A 15,489-nucleotide genomic window follows, 5' to 3' on the forward strand; every position below is an offset into this window, starting at 1 on the left:
AAACAACAACAACAACAACAACAACAACAACAACAACAACAAAAAGGGAAAAGATTAGTTAACATGAAGTAATTAATTATACCAAAAAAGAGACAGCAGTATGATCACCTCAGTAAACATGATGATTGTGAAATAAATACTGTTTAAATACTGATTGGGTGTGAGATCAAAGAAATGAGGGGGGAGTTGATTGAAAACTTTGGCTCCTCTAAAATGAAGACTAAACTGAGACATGGATGTTCGAGTACGAGGCAACAAAAGTCGTCTCTTACATCTTGTATTGTAACTATGATTTTCTTCACTTCTTCTGAAGAAGCTATTGAACGTAGAGGGAAGCTGATGATAAATTGCTTTGAAGACAAACTGTGCTGTGAGGAGGAAGTTTACTTGAAAGATGCTGAGTATAGATCATTTCTTAAAGAGAAGTTGCAAGTGAGCTGAGTAAGTTGCATGTGAAATGATTCGAACGCAACGTTTTTGAAGGAGATAGATACGATTCAGCTTGGTAGGATGGGTGCTGACCCAAATGACGTTGCAATAATTGATGTAAGGATAAATCATAGAGTAGTACAACATCTGGGTAGTTTTTTTGTCCAAACAATAACAAATTTTACTTAAGATACCAGTATTTTTGGCATTTTTGAATGAAATTTCTTTAATATGGGGTTTCCAGCACAGTTTGTCATCAATTAATATGCCTAAAAATCTAGACGATGAGGTTAATGAAATGATATTATTGTCAATCGTCACCTCTACGTCTTTGACACTCATTTTATTTTTTCTACAATTAAATATTAAAAAGTTGGGTTTTTTTTACATTCAAAGACAATTTATTAGTTTTGCACCATACTGAAAACTTATGTAGTTCCTTGTTTACTGTTGTAACTAGATACTGAAGATTGCTATGAGAAAAGAAAACACTTGTGTCGTCTGCAAACAAAATTGTTGACAAAACATCAGAAACTTTATATAAATCATTGACATAAATCAGAAATAGAAGAGGTCCAAGGATAGATCCTTGGGGAACTCCGCATTTAATGTCAAGTTGGGGGGAGTCAGTTCCCTTAAATGCAACATATTGTTTCCTCTTCTTCAAATAACTGGCAAACCATAATAATGAGATATCTGAGACACCAATCGATTTCATTTTTAATAAAAGTATCTCATGGTCAATGGTATCAAATGCCTTGGACAAGTCAAGGAATATTGTAATTGAGTATTCTTTCCTATCCTGTGCTTTATAGAGTTCCTCAATTAAGTAGGTAATTGCCATGTAAGTTGAACGTGACTTGCGAAAGCCACACTGGTGTTTATACAGAATATTTTGTTTATTAAGGAAGTTGCTCAATCTATTATAAGTGAGTTTCTCCAGTATTTTTGACATGACAGGTAATATTGATATTGGGTGATAATTGATAAATATTGAGGGGTCATCTGCTTTATATATGGGTATATAAAGATATAAAAATACTATTAATGGTATTATTGCAAGCTTGCAGAGAATAGTGGCAAGTGTAAGTGTCCCGAGACTTGGCAGTAAGGCTAACTTGGACACAGTGACGTTCATTTTACAGGAATATAGGCACCTTTTCATGCTCATTAGCATTACAATGACATAGAACTCATTTGGATGTAAAGTTGCAGATATCGCAAGTTCACAACGCTTTGACTATTCGTCATTTGAGCACCTCATGTACAATGGAAGTGAATAATATCAGTGTTTTTGTTGCCTCTACCTGGGGTTTGAATGCATCACCCTTGCCTCTGGAGGCAGTTGACATACACACTGAGCCACTGAAGCACTTTAAAGATGATGAAACTTTGATGGTCTTAATGTCCAAGATTATCTTTTGCCACTGTTATCGTGGAATGTGCTTGAACAAAGGACGCAGTGGAAAAACTTTACAATTAAATTGAACTATAATTTACACCTGCAAACATAGGGAAAACATGCAGGTTCTACATAGAAAGGGCTGGGGCAGAGATACCAACCCAGAACCTTGTCAGTGTGAGAGGACAGCGCTGATAACAGGATTTGAACTCACAATCTTGTGCACTGCAGACTTGTGCCTTAACCACTAGGCCACTGGTGTTGGCATTGCACTGTGGGGAAACAAGACAACGTGACACCAATGTTGAAAGTCAACTGAATGGGACTAAGCCTGTGTGTTGTGGCTATTTAAAGTTAGAATATTGCTATAGTGTCAACTATGGTTACAATACCACAAAAGTTGTTGCACATGCACCAAATTTGTTTAAGGTAGGCCAACAACTTCCTTAACTTCCAATTTTTGTATATTAGGCCTCGCCTAGACATTTTGAAAGCCAACTGTAGCAAAACGGTATGAAATATCAAAAAACTGCTTGATCACTTTTGTGCAGGACAGTCCAGACGAGCTGTGAGCCAAATTTGGCGGAGATTAGATCACATTTGTAATAGCAAAAAATTTATTTTAGACAAAATTCAAAATGGCGGAAGACCTTGTGGATTTTCTTTTGTATCTACAGTCACTGAATTTTGTTTCTATGATCTACAGTCACTGAGTTATGGCCATTTAAAATTTTAAATGTTGCTATAGCGCCCCGTATAGGCAAAATTACACCAATTTTTGCATATATTAAAATTTCCACTAAAACAATCGGACAGACTGATTATCAAAACCAAGAATGCCAAGTCGATACTTGTGTCCTTGCGGAGAACGTTCTTCCCAAGTCGTCTTGGAGAGAACGATCTTCTCATGAAAGAGATAAACCTTTCTCATTCCCAGAATGGATGAGTAAGGGAATTCATATTTTTTCAGATATTTGCGGGGACAATGGCTTACGAGTATTCAGTGATCTACGTAGTGAATATGATCTTCCAGGAACGTCATTTTTCTTTTATCTACATTTAAGATCTGCCATGCGAGCCTATGCAGTTCCCCGGGGTTCAGCACTTCCCACCCATGAATTGCACATGATGTTGGCTAGAAAAGGGCACAAGAGGAGATTGGTTTCTGCCTTACATTCAACTCTCTTAGTAGCAACCTACAATCCTCTACCAATACAAAACACCTGGGGTAGAGACCTATGCCGTGTGGGTGTTGAGAATGGCGAGATTTGCTGGGACACGGTATGGGGCAACTTAAGTCGCTCCTCTAAAAACCCTGACCACCAACTCATACACTATAAATTTGTGCATAGGGTATATCTTACCCCTAAAAGGCGTCATTTGATGAAAATTGTTCCATCCCCGAATTGTGATCTTTGTCCCCAGGGATCTCTAGGCTCTTTCAAACACATGTACTGGGATTCTGGAAACATGTGTCTTCCTCTCTGAGTGATATCCTTGATGTTACTATATCTTACTTACCTGGACTTTTCTTTCTGAAATTCTGAATGATGATTCCACATTAGACCTGTCACTACAACAGAAACGTATTATGCTAGCTGGCCTCACAGCGGCCAAAAAAATGCTCGCGCTGCGCTGACAACCAACCCATTCTGTTGTTTAGTCGCACCGGATGAACTGTTATATGGACTAACAAACTTCACCAGAGTTTTAACTGGCATGGGGGTGAGTAGATAATAACTGAACTATTCCTTTAACTAAAGATGAAGCTCACTGGACTGAAGTACAAGTGAAAGCGTACTGTCTCCTGCAGTAGGCCATAGTTGCATGGAGTTTTCTTATTGTTTTATTTAAATGAAATGTTGTTTCTACACAGGGCAAAAGTCCTAGAAAAATGTGTGAAAATAAAACAGCCACCACTACGGTGGCCGTTTTAGGACATCCTCAGCCACCTTTGTCAGTCGTAGATCTACTTTGTCAAATTTAGGTGGACTTGTGTCAGGTTTTGCTGTCTTTTGTCAGATATACACATTTACAGATGGACGTAGCCTGTATACAGAAATGTTTGCAGATGTGCAAATGTACACTATTAGCTGTTCTCATTACTTGATCATATTTACAGATGAAGTAGCATATTCATGTGCAAGAACACAGATAAGAATTGTGCAAACTGACGGCCAACAGAATAGGGCAAATGGACAGAAATATGGAAATATTAGACCCACATTCTCTACTTAATGCTTTTATTAATGAATCATAGCAACAGAGAGGCTTATACTGGATATTTGAAGATGAAGGTCGCCGTTGATTGGTGTTGAAGACATAGCAGGGAAGATGGTTTGTTATCCACTGGTTTCAGATGATATTGTCAGGTGACATCTCAGGAATGGGTGGAGGTGTACTGTTGCAGAGCAGAATGGTCGAGGGTTGCAAATATCTGAGGGACGGCGCTGTGGCAGGAACCTGACTTGTGTTTGAAACCGCATACTTAATATACTAAGTGTGATGTTACATTAGTATATGGTCTGTTTTCAACATACAGTATACAGAAATGTTTGCAGACATTTCTGTATACTGTTGATTTTGTGGGCGATGAAGGGCCCAGATGTATTCTACAGTGGCAAGAATGACCAGAAACCGCGCACATAAAAACCAGGCGCGCGCACGTGATACGAGCGCACAGAACAGTATCCGCGAGCGGTAAAGCATCCTCGCGAGGGAGCGTTTCTGCTCCGCGTGCACAAATGCGGTCCGGCGAGCACGGGGCTGTGACGGGCGCTCGCTCGACCCTCCCTACGTGCTCGCAACTGCTCAACACTCGCTCACTCGTCAAGTTGACTTTTGAGACTTTGGAGGCGGGGATAACATTTCACTCCTTGAGGTAGAAAAAAGAGGTAAAGTGAGTGGCTGTGAGTGGTTGTGATGTGGCTGTTCCTCACTTTACCTCTTTCTTCTCTGACATCTTCTTCTTGATGATTCTGCCGCCAAAAAAGGGGTCAGAGACGCATTATTTTTTTTCCTACCCCATTTTCTGGAAGACCCGCCCCTACTCTGCCTCTGATTGGTTAGGTTTAGGCAAAGGTCACTTTACCTCTTTCTTCTCTGACATCTCGCTCCTTTGCCTGGTTTTTATGTGCGCGGGTTGTGAGACTCATTAAATGCCATACGTTTACCCTAGTCAGATTCATCCGACTCATCTTCCCTCAGCGCCTTCTGCCTCAGCTTTGCTCTCCACTCATTCTCCTTTTTACTCCTTTTCTCTTCTTTCAGCAGCAGCTCCTTCCTCTTCTCCTTGGCTTTCTCCCTTTTACGTTGGCAATCTGGGTCTAAAAGAGACAAAAGCAGAACGAGAGTTAAGTCACATGGTTAGAACAGAATAGAATACATGTTGCAGCACATTCATCTCCATTCTTAAGGCTTCATTTGGATCTTAGGAAGACCTTAGCGTCGAAACGTTGCGTTGCTGCATTAAATAAAGCATTAAGAATGGAGCTCTAATCCAGTGTGCAGATAATCCTTAGTTGAACCCCTTTTCACTGACTTTTTTTTTTTTTGACTATTTTATCTAGCATCTGGCCCTCATGTAGGTTGGATGGGCACACCTCCACTACCCTTTTTGTAACTAATAAAACATACCTATGAGGCTTTAAATACAAGTTAAAAAAAAAGAAAGAAACCATGTATCTCCAGCAGACAGTTCTGACCTAGTGTACTTCCATGAAATATATTATAAAAGTAAGTAAACTGACTTCCTTACCGTCACAACTGTGCAGCTCGTCCTCGATTTCATAAGTCTCTGCAATAGCATCTGCAATAGATTTGCTCTTCCTGCTGAAGTTCCACCTCTTGAATCTTCTCATGAAACCTTTCTTTTCAAGCTTTTTCAGCCGTTGTTCCAGCTCCTCCTCTTTCTTCTTTCTCTCCTGCGCCTCTCTCATCTGCTTCTTCCTCTCCTCTCTTTCCCTCTCCCATCTCTCTCTCTCCTTCCTCTCCCTCTCCTCTTTCTCCCTCTCCTTCCTCTCCCTCTCCTCTTTCTCCCTCTGCCGTCTCTCCCTCTCCCTCTCCTCTTTTTCCCTCTGCCGTCTCTCCCTCTCCTTCCTCTCCCTCTCCTCTTCCCTTTCTCTCGCCTCCATCGCCTCTCTCGCCCGCGCCTCTTCCTCGGCGAACATCCTGTTTCGCCGCTCCCGCATCTGCCGCCGCTGCTCCAGGTCTCTCTGCGTCTCCTCTTCCTCCAGCTTCCTCTCGCGCTCCAGCCTCTCCTCTTCCTCCTTCCGCCGCTGCTCCTTCCTCCTCTCCTCCACCGCCTTCTTGATGTGAGGAGGAGGCTCTATCCCCATCCTCCTCTGCCTCTCTAACCTGCCTTTTATTCTTTTTTGCTGTTGCAGCATCAGCATCTTCCTCTCGGGCTCGGGGTTCGGGGCCTTCTCCTCTTCCTCGGTCTTCTGCTGTGGACCGGCCTTCTGACTATCTCCCCTGCCCTCCGGCTCTGATTGGCTGCTGCTGATCTTCTTCTTCTTCTCCTCCTCCTCCTCCTCCTCTTCCTCTCTCTTGCAGCTTTCCACCCGTCCGGTGTTGCGTCTCTGCTCTTGTTCTCTCTGCTCCTCCTCCCTCTCTTTTTCTCTCTCCTCTCGTTCTCTCTCCTCCATCTTCCTCTCCTCTCTTTCTTTCCCCTCTCTTTCTCGCTCCTCCCTCTTCCTCTCCTCTCGTTCTCTCTCCTTCCGTTCTCTCTCCTCCCTTTCTCTTTCCTCTCTTTCTCTCTTCTCCATCTTCCTCTCCTCTCTTTCTCTTTCCTCTCTTTCTCTCTCCTCCCTTGCCTTACTTTCTCTCTTCTCCGTCTTCCTCTCCTCTGTTTCTTTCTCCTCTCTTTCTCTCTCCTCCCTTTCTCTCTCCTTCCCTTCTCTCTCCTCCTGATGCTGAATCCTGTCCTTCCAACTTTCAGCCATGCTGTCTTCTTCTGTCTGACTGGAGTCTTTTGTTGATTCCAGTCTTTCTTCACTTTCCTCTCTTTCTCTCTCCTCCATCTTCCTCTCCTCTCTTTCTCTTTCCTCTCTTTCTCTCTCCTCCCTTGCCTCACTTTCTCTCTTCTCCGTCTTCCTCTCCTCTCTTTCTCTCTCCTCCCTTTCTCTTATCTCTCTTTCTCTCTCCTCCTGATGCTGAATCCTGTCCTTCCAACTTTCAGCCATGCTGTCTTCTTCTGTCTGACTGGAGTCTTTTGTTGATTCCAGTCTTTCTTCACTTTCCTCTCTTTCTCTCTCCTCTCTTTCTCTCTCCTCCCTTTCTCTTTCTCTCTCCTCTCTTTCTCTCTCCTCCCTTTCTCTCTCCTCCTGATGCTGAATCCTGTCCTTCCAACTTTCAGCCATGCTGTCTTCTTCTGTCTGACTGGAGTCTTTTGTTGATTCCAGTCTTTCTTCACTTTCCTCTCTTTCTCTCTCCTCCCTTTCTCTTTCTCTCTCCTCCCTTTCTCTTTCTCTCTCCTCCCTTTCTCTTATCTCTCTTTCTCTCTCCTCCTGATGCTGAATCCTGTCCTTCCAACTTTCAGCCATGCTGTCTTCTTCTGTCTGACTGGAGTCTTTTGTTGATTCCAGTCTTTCTTCACTTTCCTCTCTTTCTCTCTCCTCTCTTTCTCTCTCCTCCCTTTCTCTTACCTCTCTTTCTCTCGCCATTCTTTCTCTCCTCTCCCTCTTCCTCTCCGCTTTTTCTCTCTCCTCTCTTTCTTTTTCCTCTCTTTCTCTCTCCTCCCTCTTCCTCTCCCTATCCTCTCTTGCTCTCTCCTTTCTTTCTCTCGTCTCCCTCTTCCTCTCCTCTATTTCTCTCTCCTCTCTTTCTCTCTCCTCCCTTTCTCTTACCTCTCTTTCTCTCTCCTCTCTTGCTCTCTCCTTTCTTTCTCTCCTCTCCCTCTCCCTCTCCTCTTTTTCTCTCTCCTCTCTTTCTTTCTCCTCTCTTTGTCTCTCTGCCGTCTTCCTCTCCTCTCTTTCTCTCTCCTTTCTTTCTCTCTCCTCTCTTTCTTTTTCCTCTCTTTCTCTCTCCTCCCTCTTCCTCTCCTTATCCTCTCTTGCTCTCTCCTTTCTTTCTCTCATCTCCCTCTTCCTCTCCTCTATTTCTCTCTCCTCCATTTCTCTTACCTCTCTTTCTCTCTCCTCTCTTGCTCTCTCATTTCTTTCTCTCCTCTCCCTCTTCCTCTCCTCCTTTTGTCTCTCCTCTCTTTCTTTCTCCTCTCTTTGTCTCTCTGCCCTCTTCCTCTCCTCTCTTTCTCTCTCCTTTCTTTCTCTCGCCTCCCTCTTCCTCTCCTCTCTTTCTCTCTCCTTTCTTTCTCTCTCCTCCCTCTTCCTCTCCTCTCTTTCTCTCTCCTCCCTCTTCCTCTCCTCTTTTTCACTCTCCTCTCTTCCTCTCTCCTCCTGAATCATGTCCTTCCAACTTTCAGCCATGCTGCTGTCTTCTTCTGTCTGACTGGAGTCATCTGTTGAGTCCAGTGTTTCTTCACTTTCCTCTCTTTCTCTCTCCTTTCTTTCTCTCTTCTCTCTCTTCCTCTCCTCCTTTTCTCTCTCCTCTCGTTCTCTCTCCTCCCTTGCCTCCCTTTCTCTTTCCTCTCTTTCTCTCTTCTCCCTCTTCCGATCCTCTTTCTCTCTCTCTCGTTCTCTCTCCTCTCTTTCTTTCTCCTCCCTCATCCTCTCCTGTCTTTCTCTCTCCTTCCTTTCTCTCTCCTCTCTTTCTTTCTCCTCTCTTTTTCTCTCCTCCCTCTTCCTCTCCTCTCTTTCGCTCTCCTTTCTTTCTCTCTTCTCTCTCTCCTCTTTTTCTCTTTGCTTCTCTCTTCCTCTCTCCTCCTGAATCAGGTCCTTCCAACTTTCACCCATACTGTCTTCTTCAGTGTGACTGTCTTGTGTTGGTTCCAGTCTTTCTCCTCCTCCATCAGTCGCCAACTCTTCTATTTTGTCTTGAAATTTCTTTAGCTGAATTTGAAATGGAGAAACGTTAATTTTTGTGTGAAACAGACTATACATACAGTAGGTCTACGGTGTGGCATCTGAAGCACTGTACGCCACTGTATACTAGTGATGGGAGAAACAAGGCTTTCTGAAGCTTTGAACCAATTGCCTCGGAAAATGATTCACTGTGGAAACGCTCGAAACACCGCACACTGGTGACGTCAAATGTAAAGGGAAGACCCAAAAAAAACATCTATAATAATTCAACGATTTGGAAGTTGCTTGCATTTCATTTAAGAGTCTAATTTTGCCAGTCTGAGTAAGTAAAACATATTGTTTGAAAGTATTTGCAATAAAGTATAAAATCTCACCTTTGTGTGGCTTGTCCTAGTTGTTCTCATATGGATGTCTTAAAAATGGCTGCCACTCTACTTCTACGCCTCTTCCCTGTGTGCTGTAAAACGTTAGCCGCGTCGGGGGCTCGCCGCACAGGGAAGAGGTGTAGAAGAAGAGTGGCAGCCATTTTTAAGACATCCATATGAAAACAACTAGGACAAGCCACACATTTTTATGGTCTGGAAACCTTGCCCACATGAAGTCAAAGTGCAGTAAAGAATGTTTTCAGAACGGGTTTTAATTCTATAGGAAATTTGTACCTTATGCAGTCACTAATCCTTTTCTTGTGAAAATTGAACTATTTCAGTTCTTGCGTAATATAAAGCTAAAATCATTCTACAGTTCTAGGATTGAAGCTTAGTCTCCTAGACCTACAGAGTATTCTATCTTTAGAGCTAAAAGCACATTCACCCCTTATGCAGACTGGCTGAGAATGACATTGACGAAGAATTGATAAGTCTGAAAATCCATTTGTACGTAAACACAACATGTCTAGAAGCCAAAAGAGTGCTTTAGAAGATTTGATGAATGATCACTCTATCACCATTCAACGAGCTGACAAAGGTGGCGGTATTGTGGTCCTAAACACCAGTAAATACACTGAACTCCTACTCCTACTACTAACACAATACACTACTAAGCTTATAGGTGTGGTATTTTCTGAATGTTACTAAAAAGTTGTTAGTGCTGATTGCCTTTGTAGGGCAGTACTTTCTGCAACAACAAAAAAAAAATCTAACAAACAACTTATAGCTCATGCACACATTGATTTCTGTTGTTTGAATAAAAACTTACCTCCAGCCTCAGTTCCGCCGTGGCCTGGTGGTTGCTGTTTTGACCGACGAATCGTTCAAACCATCCCACTAGCAAGTGGTTCAAAACCTTCACCAAATTGGTGGCTCGCTCTTGTGTTCTCAGCTCCTCCCTCAAGTTCTTGGCCTTCTCCTGCCATCTTTTCAGATCCTTCAGGGCTTTGCTTTGGTCCTCGAGGGCTGCCTTCTGATCAGACATGATCTCCTTGGCCCTCTTGCTGTTGGCCACAGCCCTCCATTTAAACCTTTGGAGATCCGCGTTCTCACTCTGGAGCTCCAAGATCGTTTCGCTCTGTTGCTCTATGGTGGTCTTGAGCTCCGCGATTTGTTGACTGCTGTGCTGTTTTTGAAATTTCAGCTTGTCTGTCAAGATCTGAATTTTTTGCATCCTGTCTCTCTCTGTCAGCCTGGCAAGAGATAAAGTCACAGTGTACAGTCATTAGACACACATTTCAAACCAGAGCAACAGCAATTTTATCACCTGTGAATACTCTGAGCAGAAAAACAGTCTGTGTTTTCTTCAAATGATTGTCATTTTACACTTAACAGTAAGCAAAGTAGACAGCAGAATTTACTGTCAATAAAACGGCCAAAAACCAAAGCTAGCAAGCAATCTATTATATCTTAGTAGACAGCTACACGACACTATACTTCCTTGCATGCATTGAGGGTCTAAGGTTGGTGGTGCTGGGTAGGTTAGGTTATGTAGAACAGCTAGGCTGTTATTTCTTGCTTTTGTGTGAATTGTGCCATTCCTGATCTTTGTCCTATATCATTCTGTTCTATCGTCGATTGTTGATCAGTTAGATCTAGTTAGGCTCATTCTCTGTCCTTTGAGACATGCATGTGATAAAGGGCTATAGAAATAAACTTGAACTTGAACTTGTACTTACCGATGGTTCGCAGCAGGAGCAGGTAGAGCAGGGAGTGGTTGGGGTTGAGCTCTGTTGGCCACTGGCGAAGTGATGGAAGCATTAACCAGCTGACGTCTCAAGCTTTGGTCAGAGTGTTCCACGGCAGGGTTGTAGGTTACGGGGCCGTCCTGCGGGGCTCCGAACCCCGGGATGAAATGAATCATAGCAGTCGGGAAGGTGCCTGGTCCACCCGGGGGGATCCCAGCTGGAGCCAGAGATATCTCACTCATCTCGACTGTCTCCTGAGCTGGGTTGTAGGGGGTCGCTGAGGGCGAGGACTTCTCTGTAGAGCCTGTCCTCGTCTCAGAATTCACGTTTTTAATGTTCGTTCTTGTCTCACAATTCACCAAGTTTCCGTTTGTCTGATATCCTGTATCTGCAGTTACAAACACACAGTAAATACATTAGGATTTCAGCATCATTTATTTATTATTAGCCATTCATAGTATATTCCTATCCTTTGAAATAAGCATAATAGAGCAAATTATTTCATTTTGGTTAACCAAACTGAACTGAACTGTATTTCTATAATCAATACACTTGGTAGAACTGTGCATCCTGAACAAGCTACAAATAACACTTTGTTAGTGTATATATAATTTGAATATTGTTTGGCCAAAGGCAGTATGGTGTGGTTATACTTCACACATTACAAGACTCTCAAAAAACGAACAATAATTCCTATCATTCACTATGAGGCTTATAAAAGGTTTACAACTGAATTACATAATACTGATTTACCCAGTTACACATCTAATATATTCACTCAAATACTACCACTACTGCTACTACTACTACTACTACTAGCAAATTTGTCCCAGGAACATTTAGAGGAGTACTAACCGTTCCAGAGTCCAGAGATACTGTGTCTGTTTTTTGACCTGCGTGTGTATCATCTGGTCTAGGGACCCATTATGATATCATATGATTCCATAAACACCAACACTGCAGATGGAACTCCATCAGTTGTGTTGACTCTCCTTACCAATGCAGTACTGAATTAACCCATTATGATGCCATATGATTCCATAAACACCAACACTGCATGATGAAACTCCATCAGCTGTGTTGACTCTCCTTCCCATATCCTGATTTAAACCAAACAATGTTTGATTATCTTCCCAACAGAGCATTAATGGGTTATTCCAAAATCATCTCTCTACTACAGCACAACCAGAGTAATAAAAATATTTTTATTTAAGTTTTTAATAGTATAGTGCGTTTCTTTCATTGGTGTAGATGGAAAATAACTAAATCTCTGTCATCCCACAACCTGTCTTAGATACTAGAGCTGGTTTCTTGACAGCCACTGAATATGGATATGTGCAACTTTAGAGGCACGTAGAGCTAAAGAGTGAGGAAAGGGTTCAAGTTAATGAGATTAGATCTCAGTGTCAGTGTTTGGGCGCTGCTTATGGGCATTAATTGGTTAGGCATGAAACAATCATGTTGGTTTTATTTAAATATAACATGTTTGTAATCATACATGTGTATAATTTATGAGATAAATGTAAATTTAACAGGTTGGACATGTAATGAGAGTCAAAGAAATTGGATTAAAGAGAAAAAAATTTTGGCCACCGGAGACCATCTACTGCGCATGTCAGAAGGCGTGCAAGGGCTGTTTGAACGATTACAGGCGCCAGATAGGACGTTGCCTGCTACATTTCGGTGAGGATTTCAATGTTTTATTATAAATCATGAAGTAGTTTGATACAACTTAGTTTCAAATGGCCTCATCGCATTATTTTTGCTGCTATTTTTGCTTTGGTAGGCCTACACTTGGTGGCAAAAACCGATTCTTAATGAGTATAAACCATGGATGTATTAAACTATATATATAAACTGAATGACTGAGCTGACAGCTAATGTTACTGTAGCAGTAATTCGGTTGTTTGGGGAACTGGACCAGCAGATACACTGGTGAAGATCTTCTGCAGGCCAGAGGAGTAGTTGGAAGAAAAATCAACAACATCTTGGCTGTCTTAGATGAGGTATGTTTTGTCTTGAAAATGCATAAATGGTTTTGTCACAATGTATTTTTATCTTTTGCTTGGGGTGGTATTACTTATTGAATGCATTTATCTGACAGTGTAAAGTACTTGATGTGATTGCTAGAGTTGGGCCGGTTTAACCGGTTTGATACGGTGTGTAAGCTTACCAGTTCAATTTTCTACACATGGGCTGTACCGGCATTTGTCATTATGAAATGGTCTGGGACCTTAAAAAGTAGCCTATGCCTACATCAGCTAACAAGCACTACGTGCTTGGACCCCTTATAATAATAATACTAATTCATAACTTCTCCAGGCAAGGTTACAAAGTGTTTCACAGAACAACATACAGGGAAAACAATAAAACAACCAAAAACCATCAACAGCAACCATCAACACAAAACCACAATGATAAAATAGAGAAATCAGAACAAATCCCCAACAGCAGTGATAAAATAGAGATAATAAAATAACAATACAAGAGAAAGATGATAGTGATAAATACAACTTGCGTTGCATTCAAGTGCTTTTGGTTGAAGATAATAAAACGGACCCTGTGACAAAAGTAGTTTTTAATTTAGTTTTATTTAATTATGAAGTAACATACAACAATACTAATCATTGGTGTAGAATGCAAAAACAACAGCATATTATCCTAAAATGCAACACTCTCACCATCAGTTTTTGTCGCAGCTTCACTGCTCTCCACCAGGTTGAAATTCCAATATTTACCACAGCACTTGAAGGCATCATAAGGCCTGCCATGTTATCTATTTTCCACTGGAGGGTGATGTGAGTATGAGATTATTACTGTGTAGTGGTGGAGGCTTAAACCCAGTTCACTCTCCCTTTGATTTACAGAAGAGAGTTTGTGTTGAAGAGAATCTGTGTGACATAAATATGCATTACAGTAAGTAGTATCAAACTGATGGAAGTTATATGAAGACAGGGCATTTTAAGCACAAAAAAGCATAAAGTATTGAAATATAATTGATTTTTTTGTTATTTTGGTAGTTATTTGCTTTATGAATATACTGCCTCTAATATATTTGCCTCTACATCACTGGGGGAAGGAGATGGACACACTGCTGAGGAGGAGGATTTCCTACTGAGACCCCAGCATCCTAATCAGGAGATATATATATATTTGTGTGTGTGTGTGTGTGTGTGTGTGTGTGTGTGTGTGTGTGTGTGTGTGTGTGTGTCAGGGTAATTGGGCTCATGGGTGAGTCAGTGAACTAAAACGTTTGCCCTGCCGCTGAATAGAAAATCTGCCATCCTGCCCAAAATAATTTAATTTGCGATGGTTTCAATGGAGAGTTCTAGTGTCACATGGTGTAAAAACTGTTTGAGAGGCTTTTCTGCCCTGCTACAAATGGTGTGTGTGTGTGTGTGGGTCTGTGTGTGTGTGTGTGTGTGTGTGTGTGTGTGTGTGTGTGTGATTTTACTCAATTACCAGCAGTAATATTTTCCATTGCATGTCTTTGCAGTCTTTACATTGTGAAATGGGACACGTAAATGTTTTTTAAGTCTGTAGACACTCCAAAATTTAATACCGTGATACTGTCTCACCAAAATATCACAATATACGATAAACGATATTCGATATCGTGGAAAATATTGCAATATTCACAAAATATCGGCCCATGCCTTGTAGACAGTTGATGAAAGATGATGATGAAGATTGTAAAAGCTGGTGTCATTCTTAGTGAGCATGTAATTTGAGTTTTGAATCATATAGCACCAAAAAGGCTTCCCCTATGATTATGAGCTGAAGAACAAAGAAAGAAAGAAAGAAAGTAAGTTTTGGGTACCTTTTTGTTTTTAGTGTGTATTTCAGTTCCAAATGTTAGAGGTTTAAATGATCAATACAATAGAGCCAGAAAGTTTAGACAATCTCAAGAAAGTATCTGAAAGTCATTTTAATCTACTGTCACTGACAACCTGACTCCATCTGAAACTCCACCCATCTGGTCCTCCAAGCAGGTTAAAACAAACGCTAAGATTTCTTTGCAGCTGCTATTTGACCCTAAGTCTTCTGCATCTAAACTGCTAACAGACAGAAGATCATCCTCCAACGTATCCGGTCCAGATGAGCAGCATCAGGACCAGCTGCTTTTCTACAGGCAGGAGATAGAGTCCTTCCTGTGTGTGTGTGTGTGTGAGAGAGAGAGAGAGAGAGAGAGAGAGAGAGAGAGAGAGAGAGTGAATGCATGTTTGTGAAATAAAGTGAGAGGATTATCGGCATGCTGATATAAAACGGTCATTCAGTGTCAGCAACAGCTTAACAGAACTCATCACATCCTATCTTCTCCATCCAATCTTCTTCTTCTTCTTCTTCTTCTTCTCCAAATGCCGAACCATTGTGTTTATATGAAAGCTGTGTAGGTGGACCTTTAATTGTTTTGATGAAAATATCAAAATCAAAATCTGAATCTCTTCATTCACCAAGTAAAATAAACCAACAGGAGTTTAGTCTCAGTGGCAGATGGTGCAGAGACATTCTGTATCGCCAATTTTTCAGACGAACTGACAGCATCCTTAGTACACAATTAGTACACAATTAATGTTTTGTTTTCTATTGTCCCATTAATGCGGGAGTAATGAATGTAATTTTGG

Source organism: Centroberyx gerrardi, chromosome 17, assembly GCF_048128805.1.
Source record: "Centroberyx gerrardi isolate f3 chromosome 17, fCenGer3.hap1.cur.20231027, whole genome shotgun sequence".
Classification (NCBI taxonomy): Eukaryota; Metazoa; Chordata; class Actinopteri; order Beryciformes; family Berycidae; genus Centroberyx; species Centroberyx gerrardi.